The 23,389-nt window shown below is 53.4% G+C and overlaps 1 protein-coding gene across 2 annotated transcripts in view; it reads right to left on the bottom strand.

Moving 5' to 3' along the window:
* The window catches only part of kcnh6a (potassium voltage-gated channel, subfamily H (eag-related), member 6a), a 427,015-nt gene that overhangs the window by 293,598 nt on the left and 110,028 nt on the right, over positions 1–23,389 (bottom strand). The window lies entirely within an intron of this gene.

Below are 23,389 nucleotides of genomic sequence, written 5' to 3'. Positions count from 1 at the left end.
AGCGAGCGTGTACTGGGGCTGTGTTTGTGAGGGTGTACTGGGGCTGTGTTTGAGCGGGTGTACTGGGGCTGTGTTTGTGTGGGTGTACTGGGGCTGTGTTTGTGAGGGTGTATAGGGGCTGTGTTTGGGTGTACTGGGTCTGTGCTTGAGTGGGTGTACTGGTGATGTGTTTCAGCAGTTGTATTGGGGCAGTGTTTGTGAGAGTGTACTGGGGCTGTGTTTCAGTGGGTATACTGGGTCTGTGTTTGAGCGGGTATATAGGGGCTGTGTTTGAGCGGGTGTACTGGGGCTGTGTTTGTGAGGGTGTACTGGGGCTGTGTTTGAGCGGGTGTACTGGGGCTGTGTTTGTGTGGGTGTACTGGGGCTGTGTTTGTGAGGGTGTACAGGGGCTGTGTTTGGGTGTACTGGGGCTGTGTTTGTGAAGGTGTACTGGGGCTGTGCTTGAGCGGGTGTACTGGGGCTGTGTTTGAGTGGGTGGACTGGGGCTGTGTTTGAGTGGGTGTAGTGGGGCTGTGTTTGTGAGGGTGTACTGGGGCTGTGTTTGAGTGGGTGTACTGGGGCTGTGTTTGAGCGGGTGTACTGGAGCTGTATTTGAGCAGGTGTACTGGGGCTATGTTTGAGCAGGTATACTGGGGCTATGTTTTAGCAGGTATACTGGGGCTGTGTTTGTGAGTTTGCACTGGGTCTGTGTTTGTGAGTGTGTACTGGGGCTGTGTTTGAGTGGGTGCACTGGGGCTGTGTTTGTGTGTACTGGGGCTGTGTTTGATCAGGTGTACTGGGGCTGTGTTTGAGCAGGTGTACTGGGGCTGTGTTTGAGCCGGTGTACTGGGGCTGTGTTTGCAAGGGTGTACTGGGGCTGTGTTTGTGAGGGTGTACTGGGGCTGTGCTTGAGTGGGTGCACTCGGACTGTGTTTGTGTGGGTGTACTGGGGCTGTGTTTGTGAGTGTGTACTGGTGCTGTGTTTGAGCAGGTGTACTGAGGCTGTATTTGTGAGTGTGTACTGGGGCTGTGTTTGAGTGGGTGTTCTGGGGCTGGATTTGTGAGGGTGTACTGGGGCTGTGTTTGTGAGGGTGTACTGGTGCTGTGTTTGAGCAGGTGTACTGAGGCTGTATTTGTGAGTGTGTACTGGGGCTGTGTTTGAGTGGGTGCACTGGGGCTGTGTTTGTGTGTACTGGGGCTGTGTTTGAGCTGGTGTACTGGGGCTGTGTTTGCAAGGGTGTACTGGGGCTGTGTTTGTGAGGGTGTACTGGGGCTGTGCTTGAGTGGGTGCACTCGGGCTGTGTTTGTGTGGGTGTACTGGGGCTGTGTTTGTGAGTGTGTACTGGTGCTGTGTTTGAGCAGGTGTACTGAGGCTGTATTTGTGAGTGTGTACTGGGGCTGTGTTTGAGTGGGTGTTCTGGGGCTGGATTTGTGAGGGTGTACTGGGGCTGTGTTTGTGAGGGTGTACTGGGGCTGTGTTTGAGCGGATGTACTAGGGCTGTGTTTGTGAGAGTGTACTGGGGCTGTGTTTGAGCGGATATACTGGGGCTGTGTTTGAGCGGGTGTACTGAGGTTGTGTTTGTGATGGTGTACTGTGGCTGTGTTTGGGTGTACTGGTGCTGTGTTTCTGAGGGTGTACTGGGTCTGTGCTTGAGGGTGTACTGGGGCTGTGCTTGAGTGGGTGCACTGGGGCTGTGTTTGAGTGGGTGGAGTGGGGCTGTGTTTGAGTGGGTGCGCTGGGGTTGTGTTTGACTGGCTATACTGGGGCTGTGTTTGAGTGGGTCTACTGGGGCTGTGTTTGAGTGGGTGTACTGGTGCTGTGTTTGATCAGGTGTACTGGGGCTGTGTTTGCGAGGGTGTACTGGGGCTGGATTTGTGAGGATGCACTGGGGCTGTGTTTGTGAGGGTGTACTGGGGCTGTGTTTGAGTGGGTGTATTGGGGCTGTGTTTGAGTGGGTGCACTGGGTCTGTTGTTAAGTGGGTGTTTGAGTGGGTGGAGTGGGGCTGTGTTTGAGTGTGCATCCTGTTGTTGTGTTTGATTGGGTGTGCTGGGGTTGTGTTTGACTGGCTATACTGGGGCTGTGTTTGTGAGGGTCTTCTGGGACTGTGTTTGTGAGGGTCTACTGGGGCTGTGTTTGCACGGGAATAATGCGGCTGTGTATGAGTGTGTGTACTGGGGCTGTGTTTGAGTGGGTGTACTGGGGCTGTGTTTGAGTGGGTGTACTGGGGCTGTGCTTTTGAGTGTGTACTGGGGCTGTGGTTGAGCGGGTGTACTGGGGCTGTGTTTGAGCAGTTGTATTGGGGCTATGTTTGTGAGTGTTTACTGGGGCTGTTTTTGATCGGGTGTACTGGGGCTGGATTTGTGAGTGTGTACTGGGGGTGTGTTTGTGAGCGTGTATTGGGGCTGTGCTTGAGTTGGTGCACTAGGGCTGTGTTTGAGCGGGCGTACTGGGGCTGTGTTTGAGTGGGTGTAATGGTGCTGTGTTTGTGAGTGTGTATTGCGGCTGTGTTTGTGAGGGTCTACTGGGGCTGTGTTTGTGAGGGTGTACTGGGGCTGTGTTTGAACGGATGTACTGGGGTTGTGTTTGTGATGGTGTACTGTGGCTGTGTTTGGGTGTACTGGTGCTGTGTTTCTGAGGGGGTACTGGGTCTGTGCTTATGATGGTGTACTGGGGCTGTGTTTGAGTGGGCATACTGTTGCTGTGTTTGATTGGCTGTACTGGGGATGTGTTTGAACGGATGTACTGGGGTTGTGTTTGTGATGGTGTACTGTGGCTGTGTTTGGGTGTACTGGTGCTGTGTTTCTGAGGGGGTACTGGGTCTGTGCTTATGAGGGTGTACTGGGGCTGTGTTTGAGTGGGCATACTGTTGCTGTGTTTGATTGGGTGTACTGGGGATGTGTTTGTGCAGGTGTACAGAGGCTGTGTTTGTGAGTGTGCACTGGGTCTGCATTGGAGCGGGTGTACTGGGGCTGTGTTTGAGCAGTTGTACTGGGGCTGTGTTTGTGAGTGTGTGCTGGGGCTGTGTTTGAACGAGTGTACTGTGGCTGTGTTTGATCGGGTGTACTGTGGCTATGTTTGAGTGGGTGTACTGGGGCTGTGTTTGAGCACGTGTACTGAAGCTGTGTTTGTGAGTGTGACCTGGGGCTGTGCTTGAGTGGGTGCACTCGGGCTGTGTTTGTGAGTGTGTACTGGGGCTGTGTTTGAGCGGGTGTACTGGGGCTGTGTTTGTGTGGGTGTACTGGGGCTGTGTTTGTGAGGATGTACAGGGGCTGTGTTTGGGTGTACTGGGGCTGTGTTTGTGAGGGTGTACTGGGGTTGTGCTTGAGCGGGGGTACTGGGGCTGTGTTTGAGTGGGTGTAGGGGGCTGTGTTTGAGCGGGTGTACTGGAGCTGTATTTGAGCAGGTGTACTGGGGCTATGTTTGAGCAGGTATACTGGGACTGTGTTTGAGTGGGTGTACTGGGGCTGTGTTTGTGAGTGTGCACTGGGTCTGTGTTTGTGAGTGTGTACTGGGGCTGTGTTTGAGTGGGTGCACTGGGGCTGGGTTTGAGCAGTTGTATTGGGGCTGTGTTTGTGTGTACTGGGGCTGTGTTTGATCAGGTGTACTGGGGCTGTGTTTGCAAGGGTGTACTGGGGCTGTGTTTGTGTGGGTTTACTGGGGCTGTGTTTGTGAGAGTGTACTGGGGCTGTGTTTGAGTGGGTGTATTGGGGCTGTGTTTGAGTGGGTGCAATGGGTCTGTTGTTAAGTGGGTGTACTGGGGCTGTGTTTGAGGGGTATTCTGGGGCTGTGTTTGTGAGGGTCTACTGGGGCTGTGTTTGCATGGGAATACTGGTGCTGTGTTTGAGTGGGTGTACTGAGGCTGTGTTTGAGCAGTTGTATTGGGGCTATGTTTGTGAGTGAGTTCTGGGGCTGTGTTTGATCGGGTGTACTGGGGCTGGATTTGTGAGGATGCACTGGGGATATGTTTGTGAGGGTGTACTGGGGCTGTGCGTGAGTTGGTGCACTAGGGCTATGTTTGAGCGGGCATACTGGGGCTGTGAGTGGGTGTAATGGTGCTGTGTTTGTGAGTGTGTATTACGGCTGTGTTTGTGAGGGTGTACTGGGGCTGTGTTTGTGAGGGTGTACTGGGGCTGTGTTTGAGCGGGTGTATTGGGGCTGTATTTGAGTGGGTGTACTGGGGACGTGTTTGTGCAGGTGTACTGGGGCTGTGTTTGTGAATGTGCACTGGGTCTGCGTTTGAGCGGGTGTACTGGCGCTGTGTTTGAGCAGTTGTACTGTGGCTGTGTTTGAGTGGGTGTACTGGGGCTGTGTTTAGGCAGGTGTACTGAGGCTGTGTTTGTGAGCGTGTACTGGGGCTGTGTTTGAGCGGGTGTACTGGGGCTGTGTTTGAGCAGTTGTATTGGGCCTGTGTTTGCGAGGGTGTACTGGGGCTGGATTTGTGAGGGTGTACTGGGGCTGTGTTTGAGCGGGTGTATTGGGGCTGTATTTGAGTGGGTGTACTGGGGATGTGTTTGTGCAGGTGTACTGGGGCTGTGTTTGTGAATGTGCACTGGGTCTGCGTTTGAGCGGGTGTACTGGCGCTGTGTTTGAGCAGTTGTACTGTGGCTGTGTTTGAGTGGGTATTCTGGGGCTATGTTTGAGCAGGTGTACTGAGGCTGTGTTTGTGAGTGTGTACTAGGGCTGTGTTTGAGCGGGTGTACTTGGGCTGTGTTTGAGCAGTTGTATTGGGGCTGTGTTTGTGAGCGTGTACTGGATCTGTGTTTGATTGAGAGTACTGGGGCTGTGTTTGTGAGGGTGTATTGGTGCTGTGCTTGAGTGGGTGTGCTGGTGCTGTGCTTGAGCGGGTGTACAAGGGCTGTGTTTGAGTGGTGTACTGGTGCTGTGTTTGTAAGTGTGTATTGAGGCTGTGTTTGTGAGGGTGTACAAGGGCAGTGTTTGAGTGGTGTACTGGTGCTGTGTTTGTGAGTGTGTACTGAGGCTGTGTTTGTGAGGGTGTACTGGGGCTGTGTTTGTGAGGGTGTTCAGGGGCTGTGTTTGAGTGGGTATACTGGGTCTGTTGTTGAGTGTGTGTACTGGGGCTGTGTTTGTGAGGGTGTACTGGGGCTGTGTTTGTGAGGGTGTACTGGGGCTGTGTTTGAGTGGGTGTACTGGGGCTGTGTTTGAGCACTTGTGTTGGGGCTGTTTTTGTGAGTGTGTACTGGGGCTGTATTTGAGCGGGTATCCAGCAGCTGTGTTTGAGCGGGTGTACTGGGGCTGTGCTTGAGTGGGTGCACTGGGGCTGTGTTTGAGTGGGTGTACTGGTGCTGTGTTTGAGTGGGTATACTGGGGCTGTGTTTGAGTGGGTGTACTGGTGCTGTGTTTCAGTGGGTGTACTGGTGCTGTGTTTGATCGGGTGTACTGGGGCTGTGTTTGTGAGGGTGTACTGGGGCTGGATTAGTGAGGATGCACTGGGGCTGTGTTTGTGAGGGTGTACTGGGGCTGTGTTTGAGTGGGTGTATTGGGGCTGTGTTTGAGTGGGTGCACTGGGTCTGTTGTTAAGTGGGTGTACCGGGGCTGTGTTTGAGTAGGTGTACTGGTGCTGTGTTTGTGAGTGTGTACTGAGGCTGTGTTTGAGCGGTTGTACTGGTGCTGTGTTTGCGTGGGTGTACTGGTGCTGTGTTTGAGCGGGTATTTAGGGGCTGTGTTTGAGTGGGTGTACTGGGGCTGTGTTTGAGCAGGTGTACTGAGGCTGTGTTTGTGAGTGTGTCCTGGGGCTGTGTTTGAGCAGTTGTACTGGGGCTGTGTTTGTGAGTGTGAACTGGGTCTGTGTTTGGTCGGGTGTACTGGGGCTGTGTTTGATTGGGTGTACTGTGGGTGTGTTTGAGTGGGTGTACTGGGGCTGTGTTTGAGCAGGTGTACTGAGGCTGTGTTTGTGAGCGTGTACTGGGGCTGTGTTTGAGCGGGTGCACTGGGGCTGTGTTTGAGCAGTTGTATTGGGGCTGTGTTTCTGAGTGTGTACTGGGGCTGTGTTTGCAAGTGTGTTCTGGGGCTGAATTTTTGAGGGTGCACTGGGACTGTGTTTGTGAGGGTGTACTGGGGCTGTGCTTGAGTGGGTGCACTAGGGCTGTGTTTGAGTGGGTGTACTGGGGCTGTGTTTGAGTTGGTGTAATGGTGCTGTGTTTGAGTATGTATTGCGGCTGTGTTTGTGAGGGTGTACTGGGGCTGTGTTTGAGCGGGTGTATTGGGGCTGTGTTTGAGTGGGTGTACTGGGGCTGTGTTTGATCGGGTGTACTGGGGCTGTGTTTGATTGGGTGTACTGTGGCTGTGTTTGAGCGGGTGTATTGGGGCTGTGTTTGAGTGGGTGTACTGGGGCTGTGTTTGATCGGGTGTACTGGGGCTGTGTTTGATTGGGTGTACTGTGGCTGTGTTTGAGTGGGTGTACTGTGGCTGTGTTTGAGTGGGTGTACTGGGGCTGTGTTTGAGTTGGTGAAATGGTGCTGTGTTTGTGAGTATGTATTGCGGCTGTGTTTGTGAGGGTGTACTGAGGCTGTAATTGTGAGTGTGCACTGGGTCTGCATTTGAGCGGGTGTACTGGGGCTGTGTTTGAGCAGTTGTACGGGGGCTGTGTTTGTGAGTGTGTACTGGGTCTGTGTTTGAGCGGGTGCACTGGGGCTGTGTTTGAGTAGGTGTACTGGTGCTGTGTTTGTGAGTGTGTACTGAGGCTGTGTTTGAGCAGTTGTACTGGTGCTGTGTTTGCGTGGGTGTACTGGTGCTGTGTTTGAGCGGGTGTACTGAGGCTGTGTTTGTGAGTGTGTACTGGGGCTGTGTTTGAGCATGTGTACTGGGGCTGTGTTTGAGGAGTTGTACTGGGGCTGTGTTTGAGCAGTTGTACTGGGGCTGTGTTTGTGAGTGTGTACTGGGTCTGTGTTTGATCGGGTGTACTGGGGCTGTGTTTGATCGGGTATTTAGGGGCTGTGTTTGAGTGGGCGTACTGGGGCTGTGTTTGAGCAGGTGTACTGAGGCTGTGTTTGTGAGTGTGTACTGGGGCTGTGTTTGAGCATGTGTACTGGGGCTGTGTTTGAGGAGTTGTACTGGGGCTGTGTTTGAGCAGTTGTACTGGGGCTGTGTTTGTGAGTGTGTACTGGGTCTGTGTTTGATCGGGTGTACTGGGGCTGTGTTTGATCGGGTATTTATGGGCTGTGTTTGAGTGGGCGTACTGGGGCTGTGCTTGTGAGTGTGTATTGAGGCTGTGTTTGTGAGTGTGTATTGGGGCTGTGTTTGTGAGGGTGTACTCAGGCTGTATTTGAGTGGGTGCACTGGGTCTGTTGTTGATGGGTTGTTTTTGCGCAGGTGTACTGGGGCTGTGTTTGAGTGGGTGTACTGCTGATGTGTTTGAGTTGGTGTAGTGGGACTGTGTTTGTGAGGGTGTACTAGGGCTGTGTTTGAGTGGGTGTACTGGGGCTGTGTTTGTGAGTATGTACTGAGGCTGTGTTTCTGAGGGTGTACTGGGGCTGTGTTTGTGAGGGTGTACTGGGGCTGTGTTTGAACGGATGTACTGGGGCTGTATTTGAGCGGGTGTACTGGGACTGTGTTTGAGTGGATGTACTAGGGCTGTGTTTGTGAGAGTGTACTGAGGCTGTGTTTGTGAGTGTTTACTGTGGCTGTGTTTGAGAGGGTGTACTGGGGCTGGATTTTTGAGGGTGCACTGGGGCTGTGTTTGTGAGGGTGCACTTGGGCTGTGTTTGTGAGGGTGTACTGGGGCGGTGTTTGCGAGGGTGTACTGGGGCTGTGTTTGAGCGGATGTTCTAGAGCTGTGTTTGTGAGAGGGTACTGGAGCTGTGTTTGAGTGGGTGTACTGGGGCTGTGTTTGAGTGGATGGAGTGGGGCTGTGTTTGAGTGGGTATACTGGTGCTGTGTTTGATTGGGTGTGCTGGGGTTGTGTTTGACTGGCTATACTGGGGCTGTGTTTGAGTGGGTATACTGGGGCTGTGTTTGTGAGGGTCTTCTGGGACTGTTTGTGAGTGTCTACTGGGTCTGTGTTTGCACGGGAATACTGCAGCTGTGTTTGAGTGTGTGTACTGGGGTTGTGTTTGAGTGGGTGTACTAGGGCTGTGTTTGAGTGGGTGTACTGGGGCTGTGTTTGAGCAGGTGTACTGAGGCTGTGTTTGTGAGTGTGTACTGGGGCTGTGTTTGAGTGGGTGTACTGGGGCTGTGTTTGAGCAGTTGTGTTGGGGCTGTGTTTGTGAGTGAGTATTGAGGCTGTGTTTGAGTAGGTGTACTGAGGCTGTGTTTGTGAGGGTGTACTGGGGCTGTGTTTGAGTGGGTGTACTGGGGCTGTGTTTGTGAGGGTGTACTGGGGCTGGATTTGTGAGGTGCACTGGGGCTGTGTTTGAGTGGGTATACTGGGGCTGTGTTTGAGCGGGTGTACTGGGGTTATGTTTGTGATGGTGTACTGTGGCTGTGTTTGGGTGTACTGGTGCCGTGTTTGTGAGGGTGTACTGGGGTTGTACTTGTGAGGGTGTACTGTGGCTGTGCTTGAGTGGGTGTACTGTGGCTGTGCTTGAGTGAGTGTACTGGGGCTGTGTTTGATAGGGTGGAGTGGGGCTGTGCTTGAGTGGGTATACTGGTGCTGTGTTTGATTGGGTGTTCTGGGGTTGTGTTTGACTGGCTATACTTGGGCTGTGTTTGAGTGGGTATACTGGGGCTGTGTTTGTGAGGGTCTACTGGGGCTGTGTTTGCAAGGCAATACTGCAGCTGTGTTTGAGTGGGTGTACTGGGGCTGTGTTTGAGCAGGTGTACTGAGGCTCTGTTTGTGAGTGTGTACTGGGGCTGTGTTTGAGCGGGTGTACTGGCGCTGTGCTTGAGTGGGTGTGCTGGGGCTGGATTTGTGAGGGTGTATTGGAGTTGTGCTTGAGTGGGTGTACTGGGGCTGTGTTTGAGCGGGTGTACTGGGGCTGTGTTTGTGAGGGTGTACTAGGGCTGTGTTTGAGTGGGTGTACTGGTGCTGCGTTTGTGAGTGTGTACTGGGACTGTGTTTGAGCAGGTGTACAGGGGCTGTGTTTGAGTGGGCATACTGGGGCTGTGTTTGAGCAGGTGTACTGAGGCTGTTTTTGTGAGTGTGTACTGGGGCTGTGTTTGAGTGGGTGTTCTGGGGCTGTGTTTGAGCAGTTGTGTTGGAGCTGTGTTTGTGAGTGTGTACTGGGGGTGTGTTTGATCGGGTGTACTGGGGCTGTGTTTGCGAGGGTGTACTGGGGCTAGATTTGTGAGGGTGCACTGGGGCTGTGTTTGTGAGGGTGTACTGGGTCTGCGTTTGAGCGGATGTTCTAGAGCTGTGTTTGTGAGAGTGTACTGGGACTGTGTTTGAGCGGGTGTACTGGGGTTATGTTTGTGATGGTGTACTGTGGCTGTGTTTGGGTGTACTGCTACTGTGTTTGTGAGGGTTTACTGGGGCTGTGCTTGTGAGGGTTTACTGGGGCTGTGCTTGAGTGGGTGTACTGGGGCTGCATTTGAGTGGGTGGAGTGGGCTGTGTTTGAGTGGGTATACTGGTGCTGTGTTTGATTGGGTGTGCTGGGGTTGTGTTTGACTGGCTATACTGGGGCTGTGTTTGAGTGGGTATACTGGGGCTGTGTTTGTGAGGATCTTCTGGGACTGTGTTTGTGAGGGTCTGCTGGGGCTGTGTTTGCACGGGAATACTGCGGCTTTGTTTGAGTGTGTGTACTGGGACTGTGTTTAAGTGGGTGTACTGGAGCTGTGTTTGAGCAGGTGTACTGAGGCTGTGTTTGTGAGTGTGTACTGGGACTGTGTTTGAGCAGGTGTACAGGGGCTGTGTTTGAGTGGGCATACTGGGGCTGTGTTTGAGCAGGTGTACTGAGGCTGTTTTTGTGAGTGTGTACTGGGGCTGTGTTTGAGTGGGTGTTCTGGGGCTGTGTTTGAGCAGTTGTGTTGGAGCTGTGTTTGTGAGTGTGTACTGGGGGTGTGTTTGATCGGGTGTACTGGGGCTGTGTTTGAGCAGTTGTGTAGGGGCAGTGTTTGTGAGTGTGTACTGGGGCTGTGTTTGATCGGGTGTACTGGGGCTGTGTTTGATCGGGTGTACTGGGGCTGGATTTGTGAGGGTGTACTGGGGCTGTATTTGTGAGGGTGTACTGGGGCTGTGTTTGAGTGGGTGTACTGGGGCTGTGTTTGTGAGGGTGTACTGGGGCTGTTTTTGAGTGGGTGTACTGGGGCTGTGTTTGAGCGGGTGTAGTGAGGCTGAGTTTGTGAGGGTGTACTAGGGCTGTGTTTGAGTGGGTGTACTGGGGCTGTGTTTGAGCGGGTGTAGTGAGGCTGAGTTTGTGAGGGTGTACTAGGGCTGTGTTTGAGTGGGTGTACTGGTGCTGTGTTTGTGAGTGTGTATTGAGCATGTATTTGTGAGGGTGTACTGGGGCTGTGTTTGTGAGGGTGTATTGGGGCTGTGTTTGTGAGGGTGTGCTTAGGCTGTGTTTGAGTGGGTGTACTGGTGCTGTGTTTGTGAGTGTGTACTGAGGCTGTGTTTGAGCGGTTGTACTGGGGCTCTGTTTGTGTGGGTGTACTGGTGCTGTGTTTGTGTGGGTGTACTGGTGCTGTGTTTGTGTGGGTGTACTGGGGCTGTGTTTGATCGGGTGTACTGGGGCTGTGTTTGTGAGGGTGTACTGGGGCTGTGTTTGAGCAGGTGTACTGGTGCTGTGTTTGTGAGTGTGTATTGAGCATGTGTTTGTGAGGGTGTACTGGGGCTGTGTTTGTGAGGATGTATTGGGGCTGTGTTTCTGAGGGTGTGCTTAGGCTGTGTTTGAGTGGGTGCATTGGGTCTGTTGTTGAGTGGTTGTACTGGGGCTGTGTTTGTGAGTGTGTATTGAGCATGTGTTTGTGAGGGTGTATTGGGGCTGTGTTTGTGAGGGTGTGCTTAGGCTGTGTTTGAGTGGGTCTACTGGGGCTGTGTTTGTCAGGGTGTATTGGGGCTGTGCTTGAGTGGGTGTACTGGGGCTGTGTTTGAGCGTGTGTACTGGGGCTGTGTTTGTGAGCGTTTACTCGGGCTGTGTTTGAGTGGGTGTACTGGTGCTATGTTTGTGAGTGTGTATTGAGGCTGTGTTTGTGAGGGTGTACTGGGGCTGTGTTTGTGAGGGTGAATTGGGGCTGTGTTTGTGAGGGTGTACTGGTGCTGTGTTTGTGAGTGTGTACTGAGGCTGTGTTTGTGATGGTGTACTGGGGCTGTGTTTGAGCGGGTGTACTGGGGCTGTGTTTGTGAGGGTGTACTGGGGCTGTGTTTGTGAGGGTGTACTGGGGCTGTGTTTGTGAGGGTGTACTGGTGCTGTGTTTGTGAGTGTGTACTGAGGCTGTGTTTGAGCGGTTGTATTGGGGCTGTGTTTGCGTGGGTGTACTGGTGCTGTGTTTGTGAGGGTGTACTGGTGCTGTGTTTGTGAGGGTGTACTGGGGCTGTGTTTGTGATGGTGTACTGGGGCTGTGTTTGAGCGGGTGTACTGGGGCTGTGTTTGAGTGGGTGTACTGGGTCTGTTTTTGAGTCGGTGTACTGGGGCTGTGTTTGCGTGGGTGTACTGGGGCTGTGTTTGAGAGGGTGTACCGGTGCTGTGTTTGATTCAGTGTAGTGGGGCTGTGTTTGAGCGGGTATACGTGGGCTGTGTTTGAGCAGTTGTATTGGGGCTGTGTTTGTGAGTGTATACTGGGGCTGTGTTTGAGCAGTTGTATTGGGGCTGTGTTTGTGAGTGTGTACTGGGGCTGTGTTTGATCGGGTGTACCTGGATTGTGTTTGTGATGGTGTACTGGGGCTGTGTTTGAGTGGGTGTGCTGGGGCTGTTTTTGTGAGGGTGTACTGGGGCTGGATTTGTGAGGGTGTATTGGAGTTGTGCTTGAGTGGATGTCCTGGGGCTATGTTTGAGCGGGTGTACTGGGGCTGTGTTTGTGAGGGTGTACCAGGGCTGTGTTTGTGTGGGTGTACTGGTGCTGTGTTTGTGAGTGTGTCCTGAGGCTGTGTTTGTGACGGTGTACTGGGAATGTGTTTGTGACGGTGTACTGGGGCTGTGTTTGAGTGGGTATACTGGGTCTGTTGTTGAGTGGGTGTACTCGGGCTGTGTTTGAGCAGTTGTACAGGGACTGTGTTTGAGTGGGCATACTGGGGCTGTGTTTGTCAGGGTGTATTGGGGCTGTGCTTGAGTGGGTGTACTGGGGCTGTGTTTGAGCGTGTGTACTGGGGCTGTGTTTGTGAGCGTTTACTCGGGCTGTGTTTGAGTGGGTGTACTGGTGCTATGTTTGTGAGTGTGTATTGAGGCTGTGTTTGTGAGGGTGTACTGGGGCTGTGTTTGTGAGGGTGAATTGGGGCTGTGTTTGTGAGGGTGTACTGGTGCTGTGTTTGTGAGTGTGTACTGAGGCTGTGTTTGTGATGGTGTACTGGGGCTGTGTTTGAGCGGGTGTACTGGGGCTGTGTTTGTGAGGGTGTACTGGGGCTGTGTTTGTGAGGGTGTACTGGGGCTGTGTTTGTGAGGGTGTACTGGTGCTGTGTTTGTGAGTGTGTACTGAGGCTGTGTTTGAGCGGTTGTATTGGGGCTGTGTTTGCGTGGGTGTACTGGTGCTGTGTTTGTGAGGGTGTACTGGTGCTGTGTTTGTGAGGGTGTACTGGGGCTGTGTTTGTGATGGTGTACTGGGGCTGTGTTTGAGCGGGTGTACTGGGGCTGTGTTTGAGTGGGTGTACTGGGTCTGTTTTTGAGTCGGTGTACTGGGGCTGTGTTTGCGTGGGTGTACTGGGGCTGTGTTTGAGAGGGTGTACCGGTGCTGTGTTTGATTCAGTGTAGTGGGGCTGTGTTTGAGCGGGTATACGTGGGCTGTGTTTGAGCAGTTGTATTGGGGCTGTGTTTGTGAGTGTATACTGGGGCTGTGTTTGAGCAGTTGTATTGGGGCTGTGTTTGTGAGTGTGTACTGGGGCTGTGTTTGATCGGGTGTACTGGGATTGTGTTTGTGATGGTGTACTGGGGCTGTGTTTGAGTGGGTGTGCTGGGGCTGTTTTTGTGAGGGTGTACTGGGGCTGGATTTGTGAGGGTGTACCAGGGCTGTGTTTGTGTGGGTGTACTGGTGCTGTGTTTGTGAGTGTGTCCTGAGGCTGTGTTTGTGACGGTGTACTGGGAATGTGTTTGTGACGGTGTACTGGGGCTGTGTTTGAGTGGGTATACTGGGTCTGTTGTTGAGTGGGTGTACTGGGGCTGTGTTTGAGCAGTTGTACAGGGACTGTGTTTGAGTGGGCATACTGGGGCTGTGTTTGATCGGGTGTACTGGGGCTGTGTTTGTGATTGTGTACTGGGGCTGTGTTTGAATGGGTGTGCTGGGCTGTTTTTGTGAGGGTGTACTGGGGCTGTGTTTGTGAGGGTGTACTGGGAATGTGTTTGTGACGGGGTACTGGGGCTGTGTTTGAGTGGGTATACTGGGTCTGTTGTTGAGTGGGTGTAGTGGGGCTGTGTTTGAGCAGTTGTACAGGGGCTGTGTTTGAGTGGGCGTACTGGGGCTGTGTTTGTGAGGGTGTACTGGGGTTGTGTTTGAGTGGGCGTACTGTGGCTGTGCTTGAGCGGGTGTACTGGGGCTCTGTTTGAGCGGGTGTATTGGGACTGTGAGGGTGTACTGACGCTCTCTCTGGGTAAACCCTGAGGAGGTGGGATTACACTGAAAACTGATACAGCCTCCTGCTCTGTGACCTTCCAACCCCACCCCGCCCCAAACCTCCTGGAAACAGGCCCTTGTGCCCAACCTGGTCCATGCTGACCCTGGTGCCCACTCAAGTAGTTCCAGTTGCGCACATTTGGTCCATATCCCTCTAAACCCTTCCCATCCATGTCCCTATCCAAATGTTTTTTAAATGTTGCTGTTGTACCTGCCTCAACCACTTTCCCTGGCAGCCCATTCCATAGACGCACCACTCTCTACGTGAAGAAGTTACCCCTCGGGTCCTTCTTAAATCTTTCTCCTCTCACCTTAAACCTATGCCCTCTAGTTTTCAATTCCCCATCCCTGGGAAAAAGGCAATCTGCATTCATCCTGTCTATGCCCCTCATGATTTTATATACCTCAATAAGGTCACCCCTCACTCTCCAACATTCCAAGTAATAACGTCCTGTCTTAGCCGACCTCTCCCTGTAACTCAGGTCTACTAATCCTGGCTACATCCTCGTAAATCTTCTTTGCACTCTTTCCAGTTTAACTATGTCTTTCCTATAACAGGGTGACCAAAACTGCACACAATACTCCAAGTGCGGCTTACCCAATGACTTAAACAGCTGTAACATAACGTTCCAACTCCTACACTCAATGCCTCAGCCGATGAAGGCCAGCATGCTCAGTGCCTTCTCCACCACCCTGTCAACTTGTGACGCTGCTTTCAATTAACAATGTATTTGTGCTCCTTGGTCCCTCAATTCCACAGCACTCCTCAGGACCTTACCATTTACTGTAGAAGTCCTACCTTGGTTTGACTTTCCAAAGTGCAACACCTCACACTTCTCTGTATTGAATTTTTATTTGCCAATCCTCAGCCCACCTGATCAAGATCCCTCTGTAATTTCTGAGAGCCTTCCTCACTATCAGTAATACCTCCTAATTTACTAATCATGCCTTGTACTTCACATCCAGATCATTTTATAAGTAACAAATATCGAACTTACCAATCAAATGGAAAATTCCATCCCAGGGAAGGTCTGGTGAGGAAAGGCTGAGGGACTTGAGGCTGATTTCGTTAGAGAGAAGGTTGAGGGGTGACCTAATTGAGACATGTAAGATGATCAGAGGAATTGATAGGGTGGACAGGGAGAGCCTTTTTCCTAGGATGTTGATGGCGAGCATGAGGGGACATAGCTTTAAATTAAGGGGTGATAGATATAGGACAGATGTCAGAGGTAGTTTCTTTACTCAGAGAGTAGTAGGGGCATGGAATGCACCACCTGCAACAGTAGTAGGCTCACCAACTTTAAGGGCATTTAAATGGACAAAACATGGATGAGAATGGAATAGTGTAGGTTAGATGGGCTTCAGATTGGTTTTACTGGTCGGTGCAGCATCGAGGGCCGAAGGGCCTGTACTGCGCTGGAACGTTCTATGTTCCATGCAAGCTCCAAAATTAACTCAGGGATTCCTGTGAAACCCTAATGTCATTCAGGGAAACAATTTGCCAGCTTTTATTATGTCTGCCTACATGTGGGCGGCACGGTGGCACAGCGGTTAGCACTGTTGCCTCACAGCGCCAGAGACCCGGGTTCAATTCCCGCCTCAGGCGACTGACTGTGTGGACTTTGCACATTCTCCCCGTGTCTGCGTGGGTTTCCTCCGGGTGCTCCGGTTTCCTCCCACAGTCCAAAGATGTGCAGGTCAGGCGAATTGGCCATGCTAAATTGCCTGTAGCCTTAGGTGAAGGGGTGGGTCTGGGTGGGTTGCTCTTCGGTGGGTCGGTGTGGACTTGTTGGGCCGAAGGGCCTGTTTCCACACTGTAATGTAATCTAAACTAATCAAAAATGACTGCATCTTACAGTCATCTTGAACAGTGAAACCACTGTGCCCCACACTTCCTGCTTCTTCAGATGGGAAACACCCAACGTTTTAAATGAGTCAGTCACAGTCAAAGAACAAAGACAAAACCAGAATGTAATCTCGAACAGTATGTATTTCTTAAACTGGAGGAGCGTTTACAGACATCCCCTTCATCTTTCTGAGTCACATTTGGAGAGCTCTGCAGCACAGATGAATATTGAATGAGCTGTAACAAAGCCCATTCAGGGTTTGTTGATCCTGCAAGCCCCCCCCCCCCCCCCCCCCCATCACCTCACACTCTCAGACCAGCTACAATTACATTCACATCAGTGAGACCTGTGGAGAATGGGAGGAGCTTCGATTATCACAAACCGCTCTATAATCCCCACTGTGTTTCCCGGCTGGCTGCCTCTCAGTCCTCAAAGGCTGCCCGAGTCTATCACCCAGCTCCTTCACCACTGTCCAGCAGTTTCACTCCGGTTTCTGGTTCTAGGGCTCACAGCCCACACACTGTACCAGGGCTCCCTGCTCTCATTGTTCGAGGGCTCACAGCCCACACACTGTACCAGGGCTCCGTGCTCACACTGTCGTGGGGCTCACAGCCCACACACTGTACCAGGGCTCCCTGCTCTCATTGTTCGAGGGCTCACAGCCCACACACTGTACCAGGGCTCCCTGCTCTCATTGTTCGAGGGCTCACAGCCCACACACTGTACCAGGGCTCCCTGCTCTCATTGTTCGAGGGCTCACAGCCCACACACTGTACCAGGGCTTGCAGCTCACACTGTTCTGAAGCTCACAACCCATACACTGGACCAAAGCTCCCTACTCACACGTTCACTATGCCCCCCCCCCCACCCCCCCCGCTACACACTGGCTCAGTCATGGGCATAACAGCAGCTGCTGCCCTGGTGTTATCCACAGGCAGCAATTAAAGGGAACAATTTTTTCCGAAGCGCAGTATCAAAGCTTCGCACCAATCCTGAAGGTCAAACCTCCATTTCCAGCTCAGCAAAAGACAATCTCAGGGCATCACGAAGTGCTTCAAAACCAATGAAGACAGTTCACAGGATTGCACATAGAAAACACAGAAAGCAACTTGTGTATTTGTAACTTTCCACAAGCGGCAATAACACAAGAAACAGGTCATTTGTTATAGTGACACTGGCTGCGGCACGAATACTGACAAACAGTGCAGCACTCCCTCAGCACTGCACTGGAGTACTGCCCTGTAATCTGACAGTGCAGCACTCCCTCAGCACTGCACTGGAGTACCACCCTGTATTCTGACAGCGCAGCACTCCCTCAGCACTGCACTGGAGTACCACCCTGTATTCTGACAGTGCAGCACTCCCTCAGCACTGCACTGGAGTACTGCACTGTATTCTGACAGTGCAGCACTCCCTCAGCACTGCACTGGAGTACTGCACTGTATTCTGACAGTGCAGCACTCCCTCAGCACTGCACTGCAGCACCGCCCTGTATTCTGACAGTGCAGCACTCCCTCAGCACTGCACTGGAGTACCACCCTGTATTCTGACAGTGCAGCACTCCCTCAGCACTGCACTGGAGTACCGCCCTGTATTCTGACAGTGCAGCACTCCCTCAGCACTGCACTGGCATACCGCCCTGTATTCTGACAGTGCAGCACTCCCTCAGCACTGCACTGGCATACCGCCCTGTATTCTGACAGTGCAGCACTCCCTCAGCACTGCACTGGAGTACCGCCCTGTATTCTGACAGTGCAGCACTCCCTCAGCACTGCACTGGCATACCGCCCTGTATTCTGACAGTGCAGCACTCCCTCAGCACTGCACTTGAGTACCGCCCTGTATTCTGACAGTGCAGCACTCCCTCAGCACTGCACTGGAGTACCGCCCTGTATTCTGACAGTGCAGCACTCCCTCAGCACTGCACTGGAGTACCGCCCTGTATTCTGACAGTGCAGCACTCCCTCAGCACAGCACTGGAGTACCGCCCTGTATTCTGACAGCGCAGCACTCCCTCAGCACTGCACTGGAGTACTGCACTGTATTCTGACAGTGCATCACTCCCTCAGCACTGCACTGGAGTACTGCACTGTATTCTGACAGTGCAGCACTCCCTCAGCACTGCACTGGAGTACTGCACTGTATTCTGACAGTGCAGCACTCCCTCAGCACTGCACTGCAGCACCGCCCTGTATTCTGACAGTGCAGCACTCCCTCAGCACTGCACTAGAGTACCGCCCTGTATTCTGACAGTGCAGCACTCCCTCAGTACTGCACTGGAGTACCGCTCTGTATTCTGACAGTGCAGCTGTCCCTCACCACTGCACTGGAGTACCAGCCTGTATTCGGCCCGTGCAGCACTACCTCAGCATTGCACTGGAATACCACTCTGTATTCTGACAGTGCAGCACTCCCACAACACTGGACTGGAAAAACGCCCTGTATTCTGACAGTGCAGCACACCATCAGCACTGCACTGGAGTACCAGCCTGTATACTAACAGTGAAGCACTCCGTCAGCACTGCACTAGAGTAACAGCCTGTATTCCATCAGTGCGGCACTCTGTCAGCACTGCACTGCAGGACCGCCCTATAATCTGACAGTGCAGCACTCCCTCAGCATCACACTGGAGAACCGCCCTGTATTCTGACAGTGCATCACCTCCTCAGCACTGCACTGGAATATCACCTGTAATCTGACAGTGCAGCACTCTATCAGCACTGCACTGGAGTACCGCCCTGTAATCTGACAGTGCAGCACTCCCTCAGCAACGCACTGGAGAACCGCCCTGTATTCTGACAGTGCAGCTGTCCCTCACCACTGCACTGGAGTACCGCTCTGTATTTTGACAGTGCAGCACTCTCTCAGCACTGCACTGGAGTACCGCCCTGTAATCTGACAGTGCAGCACTCCCTCAGCACTGCACTGGAGTACTGCCCTGTATGCTGACAGTGCAGCACTCCCTCAGCACTGCACTTGGGTACCGCCCTGTATTCTGACAGTGCAGCACTCCCTCAGCACTGCACTGGCATACCGCCCTGTATTCTGACAGTGCAGCACTCCCTCAGCACTGCACTGGAGTTCCCCTCTGTATTCTGACAGTGCAGCACTCCCTCAGCACTGCACTGGAGTACCCCTCTGTATTCTGACAGTGCAGCACTCCCTCACCACTGCACTGGAGTACCACCCTGTATTCTGACAGTGCAGCACTCCCTCAGCACTGCACTGGAGTACCGCCCTGTATTCAGACAGTGCAGTACTCCCTCAGCACTGCACTGGAGTACCGCCCTGTATTCTGACAGTGCAGCACTCCCTCAGCACTGCACTGGAGTACCGCCCTGTATTCGGACAGTGCAGCACTCCCTCAGCATTGCACGGGAGAACTGCCCTATATTCTGACAGTGCAGCACTCCCTCACCACTGCACTGGAGTACCGCCCTGTATTCTGACAGTGCAGCACTCCCTCAGCACTGCACGGGAGAACTGCCCTATATTCTGACAGTGCAGCACTCCCTCACCACTGCACTGAAGTACCGCCCTGTATTCTGACAGTGCAGCACTCCCTCAGCACTGCACTGGCGTACCATCCTGTATTCTGACAGTGCAGTACTCCCTCTGCACTGCACTGGAGTACCGCCCTGTATTCTGACAGCGCAGCACCCGTCAGCACTGCACTGGAGTACCGCCCTATATGCTCACAGTGCTACGCTCCCTCAGCACTGCATGGGAGTACTGCACTGTAATCTGACAGTGCAGCACTCCCTCAGCACTGCACTGGAGTACCGCTCTGTATTCTGACAGTGCAGCTGTCCCTCACCACTGCACTGGAGTACCGCTCTGTATTCTGACAGTGCAGCTGTCCCTCACCACTGCACTGGAGTACCAGCCTGTATTCGGCACGTGCAGCACTACCTCAGCATTGCACTGGAATACCGCTCTGTATTCTGAAAGTGCAGCACTCCCGCAACACTGGACTGGAAAGACGCCCTGTATTCTGACAGTGCAGCACACCATCAGCACTGCACTGGCATACCGCCCTGTATTCTGACTTTGCAGCACTCCCTCAGCACTGCACTGGAGTACCACCCTGCATTCTGACAGTGCAGCACTCCCTCAGCACTGCACTGGAGTACCACCCTGCATTCTGACAGTGCAGCACTCCCTCAGCACTGCACTGGAGTACCAGCCTGTATTCTGACAGTGCAGCACTCCCTCAGCACTGCACTGGAGTACCATCCTGTATTCTGACAGTGCAGCACTCCCTCTGCACTGCACTGGAGTACCGCCCTGTATTCTGACAGTGCAGCACACCATCAGCACTGCACTGCAGCACCGCCCTGTATTCTGACAGTGCAGCACTCCCTCAGCACTGCACTGGAGTACCGCCCTGTATTCTGACAGTGCAGCACTCCCTCAGCACTGCACTGGAGTACCGCCCTGTATTCTGACAGTGCAGCACTCTCTCAGCACTGCACTGGAGTACCAGCCTGTATTCTGACAGTGCAGCACTCCCTCAGCACTGCACTGAAGTACCAGCCTGTATTCTGACAGTGCAGCACTCCCTCAGCACTGCACTGGAGTACCGCCCTGTATTCTGACAGTGCAGCACTCTCTCAGCACTGCACTGGAGAACCAGCCTGTATTCTGACTGTGCAGCACTCTCTCAGCACTGCACTGGAGTACCGCCCTGTAATCTGACAGTGCAGCACTCCCTCAGCACTGCACTGGAGTACCGCCCTGTATTGTGACAGTGCAGCACTCCCTCAGCACTGCACTGGAGAACCAGCCTGTATTCTGACAGTGCAGCACTCTATCAGCACTGCACTGGAGTACCGCCCTGTATTCTGACAGTGCAGCACTCCCTCAGCAACGCACTGGAGAACCGCCCTGTATTCTGACAGTGCATCACTCCCTCAGCACTGCACTGGAATATCACCCTGTATTCTGACAGTGCAGCACTCCCTCAGCACTGCACTGGAGTACCACCCTGCATTCTGACAGTGCAGCACACCATCAGCACTGCACTGCAGCACCGCCCTGTATTCTGACAGTGCAGCACTCCCTCAGCACTGCACTGGAGTACCGCCCTGTATTCTGACAGTGCAGCACTCCCTCAGCACTGCACTGGAGTACCGCCCTGTATTCTGACAGTGCAGCACTCTCTCAGCACTGCACTGGAGTACCAGCCTGTATTCTGACAGTGCAGCACTCTCTCAGCACTGCACAGGAGTACCACCCTGTATTCTGACAGTGCAGCACTCCCTCAGCACTGCACTGAAGTACCAGCCTGTATTCTGACAGTGCAGCACTCCCTCAGCACTGCACTGGAGTACCGCCCTGTATTCTGACAGTGCAGCACTCTCTCAGCACTGCACTGGAGAACCAGCCTGTATTCTGACTGTGCAGCACTCTCTCAGCACTGCACTGGAGTACCGCCCTGTAATCTGACAGTGCAGCACTCCCTCAGCACTGCACTGGAGTACCGCCCTGTATTGTGACAGTGCAGCACTCCCTCAGCACTGCACTGGAGAACCAGCCTGTATTCTGACAGTGCAGCACTCTATCAGCACTGCACTGGAGTACCGCCCTGTATTCTGACAGTGCAGCACTCCCTCAGCAACGCACTGGAGAACCGCCCTGTATTCTGACAGTGCATCACTCCCTCAGCACTGCACTGGAATATCACCCTGTATTCTGACAGTGCAGCACTCCCTCAGCACTGCACTGGAGTACCACCCTGCATTCTGACAGTGCAGCACTCCCTCAGCACTGCACTGGAGTACCAGCCTGTATTCTGACAGTGCAGCACTCCCTCAGTACTGCACTGGAGTACTGTCTTGTATTATGACAGTGCAACACTCCCTCAGCACTGCACTGGCGTACCACCCTGTATTCGGACAGTGCAGTCCTCCCTCAGCACTGCACTGGAGTACCACCCTGTATTCTGACTGTGCAGCACTCCCTCAGCAATGCACTGGAGTACCAGCCTGTATTCTGACAGTGCAGCACTCCCTCAGTACTGCACTGGAGTACTGCTCTGCATTCTGACAGTGCAGCACTCCCTCAGCACTGCACTGGAGTACCGCCCTGTATTCTGACAGTGCAGCACTCCCTCGGCACTGCACTGGAGTACCAGCCTGTATTCTGACAATGCAGCACTCCCTCAGCACTGCACTGGAGTACCGCCCTGTATTCGGACAGTGCAGCACTCCCTCGGCACTGCACTGGAGTACCAGCCTGTATTCTGACAGTGCAGCACTCCCTCAGCACTGCACTGGAGTACCGCCCTGTATTCGGACAGTGCAGCACTCCCTCAGCATTGCACGGGAGAACTGCCCTATATTCTGACAGTGCAGCACTCCCTCACCACTGCACTGGAGTACCGCCCTGTATTCTGACAGTGCAGCACTCCCTCAGCACTGCACGGGAGAACTGCCCTATATTCTGACAGTGCAGCACTCCCTCACCACTGCACTGAAGTACCGCCCTGTATTCTGACAGTGCAGCACTCCCTCAGCACTGCACTGGCGTACCATCCTGTATTCTGACAGTGCAGTACTCCCTCTGCACTGCACTGGAGTACCGCCCTGTATTCTGACAGCGCAGCACCCGTCAGCACTGCACTGGAGTACCGCCCTATATGCTCACAGTGCTACGCTCCCTCAGCACTGCATGGGAGTACTGCACTGTAATCTGACAGTGCAGCACTCCCTCAGCACTGCACTGGAGTACCGCTCTGTATTCTGACAGTGCAGCTGTCCCTCACCACTGCACTGGAGTACCGCTCTGTATTCTGACAGTGCAGCTGTCCCTCACCACTGCACTGGAGTACCAGCCTGTATTCGGCACGTGCAGCACTACCTCAGCATTGCACTGGAATACCGCTCTGTATTCTGAAAGTGCAGCACTCCCGCAACACTGGACTGGAAAAACGCCCTGTATTCTGACAGTGCAGCACACCATCAGCACTGCACTGGAGTACCAGCCTGTATACTAACAGTGCAGCACTCCCTCAGCACTGCACTGGCATACCGCCCTGTATTCTGACTTTGCAGCACTCCCTCAGCACTGCACTGGAGTACCACCCTGCATTCTGACAGTGCAGCACTCCCTCAGCACTGCACTGGAGTACCACCCTGCATTCTGACAGTGCAGCACTCCCTCAGCACTGCACTGGAGTACCAGCCTGTATTCTGACAGTGCAGCACTCCCTCAGCACTGCACTGGAGTACCATCCTGTATTCTGACAGTGCAGCACTCCCTCAGCAACGCACTGGAGTACCGCCCTGTATTCTGACAGTGCAGCACACCATCAGCACTGCACTGCAGCACCGCCCTGTATTCTGACAGTGCAGCACTCCCTCAGCACTGCACTGGAGTACCGCCCTGTATTCTGACAGTGCAGCACTCCCTCAGCACTGCACTGGAGTACCGCCCTGTATTCTGACAGTGCAGCACTCTCTCAGCACTGCACTGGAGTACCAGCCTGTATTCTGACAGTGCAGCACTCTCTCAGCACTGCACAGGAGTACCACCCTGTATTCTGACAGTGCAGCACTCCCTCAGCACTGCACTGAAGTACCAGCCTGTATTCTGACAGTGCAGCACTCCCTCAGCACTGCACTGGAGTACCGCCCTGTATTCTGACAGTGCAGCACTCTCTCAGCACTGCACTGGAGAACCAGCCTGTATTCTGACTGTGCAGCACTCTCTCAGCACTGCACTGGAGTACCGCCCTGTAATCTGACAGTGCAGCACTCCCTCAGCACTGCACTGGAGTACCGCCCTGTATTGTGACAGTGCAGCACTCCCTCAGCACTGCACTGGAGAACCAGCCTGTATTCTGACAGTGCAGCACTCTATCAGCACTGCACTGGAGTACCGCCCTGTATTCTGACAGTGCAGCA

Source organism: Chiloscyllium plagiosum, unplaced genomic scaffold (genome assembly GCF_037043375.1).
Source record: "Chiloscyllium plagiosum isolate Xiang-an unplaced genomic scaffold, Cpla_swu_hap1 HiC_scaffold_32, whole genome shotgun sequence".
In the NCBI taxonomy this organism is placed as follows: Eukaryota; Metazoa; Chordata; class Chondrichthyes; order Orectolobiformes; family Hemiscylliidae; genus Chiloscyllium; species Chiloscyllium plagiosum.
Note: the sequence above shows the minus strand (reverse complement) of the source record. Positions and strands in the feature narration are given on the sequence as shown.